General features: G+C 35.8%; 1 protein-coding gene and 1 long non-coding RNA gene across 5 annotated transcripts in view; one reads left to right on the top strand and one right to left on the bottom strand.

Moving 5' to 3' along the window:
* Window positions 1-7,100, bottom strand: part of LOC107182749 — a 10,034-nt gene extending 2,934 nt beyond the window's left edge. Inside the window, exon 1 of the long non-coding RNA XR_001513480.1 lies at window positions 7,037-7,100. This is a non-coding gene — a long non-coding RNA (uncharacterized LOC107182749). The remainder of the gene's footprint in view (window positions 1-7,036) is intronic.
* The window catches only part of PCDH9 (protocadherin 9), a 971,700-nt gene that overhangs the window by 473,348 nt on the left and 488,685 nt on the right, over window positions 1-9,667 (top strand). The window lies entirely within an intron of this gene.

Genomic DNA, 9,667 nt, shown 5'->3' with positions numbered 1-9,667 from the left:
CTGGTGAGGATGTGGAGAAAAGTCAACCCTTGTGCACTGTTGGTGGGACTACCGATTGGTGTAGCCCCTGTGGGAAACAGTATGGAGTTTCCTCAAAAATAAAAAAAAAATGCAATTGGTTTATGATCTGACAATGCCACTCCTTGGAATATCCAAACACGTCCAAATGCTAATTCAAAAGAATATATTCACCCCTATTTTAATTGCAGAATTATTTTCAATAGCCAAGATTTGGAAGCAGCACAAGTGCCTATCAGTAGATGGGTGGGTAAAAACTCTGTGGCACATTTACACGCTGGGATACTACTCAGCAGTTTAAAAAAAAAAGAAGAAGTAAATCTTATCTTTTGCAACAGCATGGATGGATCTGGAAAACATTATACTGAGTGAACTAAGTCACTCAGAGGAAGAAGGGCACCCTATGATTTCATTCATATCTGGAATCTAATGAACAAAATAAACTAATAACAAAATAGGAACAGTCTTTTTGATATTGATAACAGACTGACAGCTGGATGAAAAAAGATGAAGGAATTAAGTAAAGAAAATAAACACAGAAAGACAACAGTATGAAGATTACCAAACGGAAAGGGGGTGGGGAGAAGTAGAAGAGGGTAAATTAGGTACAAATGAATGGTGACAGAAGGAGACTTGACTTTGAGTGATGAATGCATGATGCAATATACAGATGATGTATTATAGAGTTATATACTTGAGACTTGTATAATTTTATTAACAATTGTCACTTCAATAATAATTTCAAAAATAAGTAAATTTAAAAGAAATAAATATACAATATCCCATATAGTTTGATCATACTCAAGATATTTCACTACTGTTGTGTTGTACCTGAAGTCAAAAATATATAGGGGTAAAAAGATGGTAACTTTTAGGGGATTTATATATGTCAAATATAATACTACCATTGCTAATAATTATATTAGTATGATCATCTCCTTCATTTTGTTTCTTCATTCAATAATGTATTTGGAGTTTTTGGTTGTTTGCTTTTTTTCTTCTTCTTAAACTTATTTCGATGAGTTAAGTAATATCCATTAAATTCTATGCATGTTCTTGGCAAACATCAAAGACCCTGATTTTCACAGGAGGCACTAATCATTAGTTTCAATTATGTTTATTTCACTTCTTCTATTGTGCATGAAATTCTTTATGATATACCTGCCTTAGCATGTCACTTTTGAGGGGAACTATTCTGCTCAGAGCCTGAGTTAAGGTATGATCTACGTATCTGATTTTTTGCCAGGTGGCCTTGTCCTTGCGGTGTACAGAGGCTAGTCAGTCACCTCTGAGCTTTGGCAGAGCATGGCAAGATAAACAAGGGCAATCAGGTTCTCTAGGGAGAGTGAATTATAAAATAAAAAGGGAATTGACAGAGAACACTGAGAACAAAGCAGAAATATATACATGCAGAGAGAGGCTGGAGGACAGCCCTTTAGGCTCATAAACTGGCCAAAGCTTAGAGGGACAAGGAATAAAACAGTACTGGGAGTCATGAAAACATGGGCTAGAGGAGAAAGCCGGAGGCTGCATGCAGAGAGAAGGAGAAATCCATGGAGTGGATAAAACACATGTGTATCCCTTCAGAGAATTAAATGGCCTATGGAGCTGCTTTGATTCTAGTCCTGGACCAGCCCTGCTGCTTTAGAAAAAGTTTGCAATGGGAAGAGCGAAACTTAAACACATAAATGTGAAATTGTTTAGATTAATTTACGTTAAATGAGCCATAGCTGTATAGTGGGTCATTAATTTAGAAATATTAATAATATCCATTACCATTTGACAGAAAAGAAAGCTTATTTATCTGTCTGAAGTTATGTGTAATTACCTCTAGCAGGACACACTCTCCTATTTCAGACATTCTCTCTAAATAAATCCTAGACTAGTGTTGTGTAATAGAAATATAATGTGAACCATAAGTGCAAGCCACAAATGTAATTTTAAACTTTCCAGTAGCTCTCTTAACAAAAGTAAAAGGAAATGGGGGAAAATAAATGTTAATCTATTTACTATATAATTAGTTTTAACAACATATTTCATTAATCTCATATGTTTAAAACATTATCACTTTCACATGAAAAATAAACACAAATATTAATGAGGTATACTAGACTTATTTTTTAAATATAATGTATATTTTACATTTGATCACATCTCAGTTGGCACTAATCACATTCCAAGTACTCAATAGCCACTTATGGCAACTGGTCTACCATATTGGTAATTTAGAGATTACCATGATTACTATCATTATCATACCTCCCTCCCAATAAATAAATCAGCCAGCTGACAGCATCTCCCTCAACTCTCCTTGTTTTTCAGTTCTTTCATTAGGCTAGGAAATAATTTATATTAATTGTGCCTATGCCATTAAAAATCTCTCTATTATTGATTTGTAGGATTTAGGAATTTTCCATTTCACAAATAGAATTAATACAAACTCTTAATATTTGCAGTTGTTGGAAGGGAGAAAATAGGGGTGGAAAGGAAAAGGGTAAGGTGTAATGTTAAAAATGTAACACATAATGTGATACAAGATAGTTTTGTTAAGAAAATAGGAAAGAAATTAAAGTAGTAAAATCTGAATCCAGGAAGTTAAATATATTGGGATTTACTTGAACAAAAGCATAGAAACCGGTCATTACTAATTCTTTTCCATGGAGAAAATAAGCTCATAATAAAGAACCACAGGTGTTTACAGCAAATTTTCAGGTATTGCCTAGAGGCTGTTGATTGTTGAAGCCATTTCATCCTAAGCTGATTATTATGTGATTTATTTTATTGAAATGGCTTCATATTTAACTGAAATATGTTCATACTTTATGTACCACTTTCATGATTTATGTATTATTTTTGCAATTGTATTTCAGATAGGATGTCATTTAAAAAGTTCAACCCCTTGAAACACTTTTAAAATATTTACATTTATATATTCTATCAATTTAGTTTACTTGAGCTACCAAGTCCTTACATGGCCAAAAAATATTTCATGTAAAACCTGAGATCACATAAACCTAATGTGTACTTCAAATTATTTGTTGCAAATATGTTTTCTTTTCCTGCCAAGGACAAAATATAAGTGCTAAGCTAATACACTCTTCAGAGACCAAGCCCCTACTAATTATACTTTCCTATGCTGATTTTTAATTCCTTTGTAATATCAGTAGCAGTTTTAACACCTTGTCAGGCATTCGGGAACTTCCATCTGTGCAGTATAGTGTATTTGTGAAATAAACCCATCTGTACAGCTGATTAAAAGTTGGATTAAATCCATGTTTTGACTTTGCCCTGAAAGAGGTGAATCCTAGTGCAGTTGTCTCCCATAAGGGCAGAATGTGGAGTGATTTGACATGCGCAGAGATAATAAAACAAAAGTAAATCTCAGTTAATTATAATAAAACTAGAGGCATGGTGCATGACATTTGTGCACTGGGGTTAGAGGTCCTTCAGCCTGGCCTCAGCCCTTTAAGTGGTCCAGGAGCCCTCAGGGGATGTCTGACTGACAGTCTAGGCCTGCTCCCCATGGGTTGACATCCTTAGTGCTTCAGTGGAAACAGGAGAGGCTCCCGCCACTGCCACTGTGCTTGCCAGCTGTCAGCCCAACTTAGGCTGAGCAGTGCTCCCCTTATGGGAGTGCACTGACCACCAGGGGGCAGCCGCTCCTGTGTTGAGCATCTGCCCCCTGGTGGTCAGTGCAATGTCATGGTGGCCAGTTCTTCTGCTGTTCAGTCAATTTGCATATTACCTTTATATTGTATACGATCCAATTTAAATAAAATAATTTCTAAATAAAATCAGTGTGATCACTTGACCCAATTAGAAATAGGAGTTTTCTTTCCACGATTCCTTTAAAATTTAAGACAAATCTATCTACAACAGTGATGGTGAACCTATGACACACGTGTCAGAGGTGACAGGCGAACTCATTTTTTTTGGTTGATTTTTGTTTGTTAAATGGCATTTAAATATATAAAATAAATATCAAAAATATAAATCTTAGTTTTACTATGGTTGCAAATATTAAAAAATTTCTATATGTGACACAGCACCAGAGTTAAGTTAGGGTTTTTCAAAATGCTGACAACGCGAGCTCAAAAGATTCACCATCACTCATCTACAACAAGCTATACCCAGTTTTACATTACTTAATATTGGCTGCTTCATACAATGCTACTTGTGGGGAAGTTAGAATGACAAATTCTTTTGAAATTCTTATTCTGCCATTTTTTATCATGACCTAAAATTTCACAATTACAGCTTTATGCCTTTGTTTTTATTAGTCTTTTTACCTGCATGTTACATAGTAAAAGGTAAGACAGATTTTCTATTCATCCACTCAAAAATAAATTTATTAATCATTTACTATGTGGTAGGTACTGTTCTAGGTACTGGGGATAAAGCACTGAACTAAACAAAAATCACCTTTTCCCTCTTGATTTACATTATATTGTGAGGAGACCTAAGAAACAAATAATTTATTTGAATCTCAGCTTCATTGGCATGTTAGGTATGTGTAGTTTAGACTCATGCAAAATATGATTGCAGAACATTCATCATAGCCATCGGCATATAGTACTAGTAGACAATAACTGGAGTTAGTAATATCCCTGTAGTTAGTAATAATTTCCATGTAATTACAAACATCTTCAAGTACCTCTGCAGTAATCTCTTTAGTCAACTCAGTAGACACCATAGAAGCACAATGAGACAAGAACCATGGTGAGTCAAACATAGAAAAAAAAAAAAACATCACCCCTGCAATTGTGGAGGAATGATATGTTAACAATTACCAGCAACATGAAGGGACATACTTTAATTAAAATGAGAGGTAAAATATATAGTCTAAACCTGGAAGCCAAAGGAAATATTTTCACATATGTTACTGAAGATGATAATCAGGGAGAAAAGAACATGTCATTGTCTGCATGGGCTGCTACAGCAAAACTACCATACACTGGGATACAGTGAGCGGCTTATAAACCACAGGCATTTATTTCTTACAATTCTAGAGAGTGCCAAGTCCAAGATCAAGACACCAGCAGATCCAATGTCTGGGTGAGATTCAGTGTCTGCTAAGAGCCCATCTCCTTAATAGACAGCAGACTTGTAGGCACTCTCTGGAGTCTCATAGGGGTTCTGTCTTCATGACTCACCTCCCAAAGATCCCACCTCCAAATACCAGCACATTGGGACTTAGGTTTCAAACTATGAGTTTTGGGAGGAAACAAACATCGAGTCTATAACAGAATATTTAAGAAGGAGCTTGAAGAATGGAGAGTGTTTTTAAATACACTTTTGTAAAATATTTCAGAGAATATGGTAAACAGTAAGATCCTGAGCAATGGTCATGTACCAGAAGACTTGAGATAAACATTAGAGGAGGATTATGGAGTCTCCAACGTGGTAGACTAATGAACCCCCTTGATGCAAGGACAGTTCAGTTCTCAATTCAGGAAAGTTTTGGGTTATTATATTTCCAAGGATTAGTTTCCTAATAAGGGGTTGTTCCGATATAGCTAAGCGTTCTTTTTAAATTTTTTTTTTTTTTATTTATTGCCCAGCCAGTGTGCTCAATAGTTGAGTATTGAGTCATGAACCAGGAGGTCATGGTTTGATTCCCAGTCAGAGCATATGTCCAGCTTACCAACTCGGTCCCCAGTGGCGGGCCTGTAGGAAGCAGCTGATCCATGATTCTGTCTCATCATTGATGTTTCTATCTCTCCCTCCCTTTCTCTTCCTCTCTCTGAAATATATAAGAACATATTATTTTTTAAGTGTTTATTTATTTATTAGTTTTAGAGAGAGAGAGGAAGGGAGAGAGCAAGATAGAGAGACATGGATTTGTTGTTCCACTTATTTATTCATTCATTGGTTTATTCCTGTATGTGCCCTGACCAGTGATTGAAGCCACAACCTTGGCATATTATTACAACACCCTAACCAAATGAACACTGGACCAGGGCCTATCTAAGCATTCTTAAATTCTTAAATCTAGGGTCACTGGGTTCTGCTTTGTCTGGGGCAGTTCCCATGCATGCCTGTTGTCCCAGTTTAATTATTAAAATAGTCTTATTTTGCCCTCAAGAGTCCCATTTTAGGAAATAATTATACACACTCTACCCAAACCTGAAAGCATCATGAGGCATATTGAAAATGTAAAGTGATTTACTTTTACCACAGCCACACCCTGCTTTCTGAGACACTGATAAATCTCTTCAGTCAATTGCTTATTCTTCAATAGTCATTCCTTTTACAAAGCAAATACATTTTTTGTCATTTTTAAAAGCAACACTGAGTTCATAATTCATAAATCAAAACTGCTCAGGTAAATGAAGTTACCTTTTGTAAAGCATGAGCAGTAATCAGCATAAAAAAGTAATATCTTCATCATGCAGATAGAATCTGATCATTATAAAGGATGCCAACCTCAACCTCATATACTTAGAAAATAATATCCAAATTCTATCTGCATGTGAGGAAAGTAACAAGCTAGTTGATGGTAAGTGGAAATTTTTCCCAGGGTACCGATGACCCAAAGTTGAGTACATAAAACAAAGCTGTCTGATTGAAGGTGAGTGAATATGAACATTGGCTAAAAGTTAGAAGGGTGTGGGTAATTGTAATTATACTCAATAGAATTATTGCCCACTGAGCACTGATTTTACTTGATCATAGGCCACTTTAATGCCTAGGTGATAAAAACAATACGTCACTCAGGGTATTCTGAGTCACCTCATGGGATCAATATGAAAACTCTAGGGCTGAACAATGCCCAAGTGTTGGTACCCTGATGAAGCACAATAAATACATAAGCTGCTTTTATAGAACAATTTGGACTAAAATATAAACCTAGGTTATTATGTTTGGCAGGGCATCCTCAATCTGTCCTCTTTATATGCTTCGGAAATATGTAAACGTATCTTTTAAAATTTGCTGATGAGGTCCCCCCAGAGTAAAAATCTAGTGGATGAGCAGGAAAAAGAAGTGACTCCATCATCTCCCCCCTGTTTTTTCTCACCTTGATAAACCATCCGTTTCGGAGCTGCCTTCTTCCTCTCATCACAGAAGCAGATGGTGATTCACACAGGGACAGTGCAAGCACGTTCGGTTAGCAAGGAGGCTTTTTATCCCCCAGGTATAGGTGGGGTGAGTCAGACTTATGTTCTCATAATAGCAAGTCAGTCTTCTGTGATCTTCAGTCCCTTATGAATATAACTAAAGAGACTAGGAAGAGTCATATTCTGCAATTTGAAGCAGATAATTATGAATATATTTGGACATATTTGTCTTGTTTCTTGAAGAAAATTTTCATTTAAGAAATTGCAGGAATAGGTGCAGGGGCAATTATTCAGATCAGTTTCTGCCACTGATTTTGATTGGCACTCACTATATGTGGCCATTTATATTTAAAGTAATTAAACTTGAATGTAAAAAAAATATTGGTCACAGGGTATACATTTTGGGTGCTCAATAGTCACGTGTGTCTAGAGGAGACCACAGAATCTTTCCATCGCTGAAGAAAGTCCCGTTGGAGGGCACTGGCTAAACGTGCCACTTTCTTTTTCTTTGTATTTGATGTGATGGGAACAGTCATGCAGGAATGACAAACCAGCTCCATGTGGTGGAATGGACATTTCATGTTACCATAAGAAGCGAAATTCTACAACTTGCACATTTTGTTTAATTTATTCAGCTCATGTCAAAGTCAAGCCAAACTTAAGATGGTTGCTGGCACCCTTTTCTAATCAACTAAATTTAAATGACTGAAATTATTTTTTTTGAGACAGTTTTCCTGGCTTACTTTTCAACAAACAATGTGAATCTGTGCATAGATAGCTGAGGAAGGATAATGACTAATACACAAATATAAATATTGGTAGTCCTATGACATCACTGTGCTTTTCAATGTGCTGAAATGGGATATAATCTGATATTTTAGAATGATAAAAATATAGCATTCTAACTTATTAACTTTAATATTCTCATGGTTTTATTTTTTTATTCTTTATTTTATTAAAATTTTCTATTATACCTATGTTAACCCCATTCTTTGTGACATTTAGAAATATTCTGTATAATAAATAGCTAATATGCTAATTAAACTGGAAGAAGGTGGGGGTGCATGGCCACCAGGCAGGTGGGGCTGGGAAGCAGCTGGGTCTCCAAGGGCCAAGGCAGCCAGTGCTGCAAAGAACAAGGCAGCCAGCACTGTGAGGGTAGGGCCCCTTGCACAGATTTCGTGCACTGGGCCTCTAATCATTATATAAATAAAGATTGAAAACCATGTTATAAGTTGTTTATATATGTTTACATGGTACAAAATATGGAAAAATTAAAAGATAATATTTCTAATTGATGTAATTTTCTCAGGGACAATTCAAGGAAAAATTTCAGTAATAGACTCTATAGTATAAAAGAATAATACACAGCTTTAATTTGCTTAGAGTTTACCAAGTATAAAAACTTCCCAAAATAATTTTATAAATGAGGCAACAATAAGCTAGAAGTTAGAAATTTGCAAAGCCTGCCACTAATAAAGAGATATGGCTTAACTCTGGATTGCAATATTAACAGGCAGCAGAGGCCAGCCAGAGAGGATGGGAGTTTTCAAATGGCATGGAAACATGACTTGTTTACCTACTGCAGGTGTCTTGAGGCACACAGGATGACTACTTGAGCAAATCTGATTAGATTTAGGCATGAAGAATATTATATTAATAAAGCTGCTTTATTGCATTTGTCAGGTGGCTTCTTGTACATAAAGCTATATTTCTAAAGCTGATACAATATATTGTTTTAATTCCTTATGCCAGAATGTTGGCTATCTTATGCTCAATGCTTAAAATTAATTATTCCATATTTTTGTGAGGCTTTAATCATGGTTAATTTAAATTGTGATCTCCTAAAATAGAAAAGCTGTAAACTATTATTGATTTTGTTGTTCTTCCTTTTCTTACAAATTGATATAGATAGTCCAAGATATCTTTGCCTTTCTGAAAATCTACCATAATGCTAGCTCTATGTGTTTATCAGTTTCTCTTCTCAGTGATTTATGTAACTTTATTCTCATTTAATTCCAAAGGGAAGATTTTTGTTAAGTGCTATTTATAAGTAGTAAACAGAGTTAATAACAAATCAATTTACCTAGTGTCTATAGGTAGCAAAATTTGAATTCAATTAATACTGACAGTACAAACAATGTTCTTTATGAAACTCTATACTGCCTCCTTACCTTATGGCAGGTCCATTATCTGCCAGTTTTTATTGTTGGTTCTGATGTTAATGCAGTGAAGGTGGTATATGACCTTGAATCTTGTCCACCTCATGCTTGTCATGATTTGTATTGCAATTATGGTTTAATGTATGCCTTTCCTGTCAATATAATGCCCCGGAGGGCAGGGACCTTGGTGAACACTGTAAATATTTGTGAAGAGAATAAACTAAAAGAAAGGCTGAATGACAAAGACAAGAAGGGAGGAAGGGAGGGAGGGAGGAGGGAATGAAGGGGAAAGGAAGTCAAGAAAGAAGGAAGGAAGGGAGAGAAGGAGGGAGGAATAGAAGGAGGAAGAGTGAGGAGAGAGAGAGGGAGGGAGGGAGGGAGGGAGGGAGGGAGGAAGACATATAAAGGAGGAAAAAAAAAAAATATTCC

The sequence above is a fragment of the Myotis davidii genome, unplaced genomic scaffold, assembly GCF_000327345.1.
Source record: "Myotis davidii unplaced genomic scaffold, ASM32734v1 scaffold277, whole genome shotgun sequence".
In the NCBI taxonomy this organism is placed as follows: Eukaryota; Metazoa; Chordata; class Mammalia; order Chiroptera; family Vespertilionidae; genus Myotis; species Myotis davidii.
This window is presented reverse-complemented; position numbering and strand designations above follow the sequence as displayed.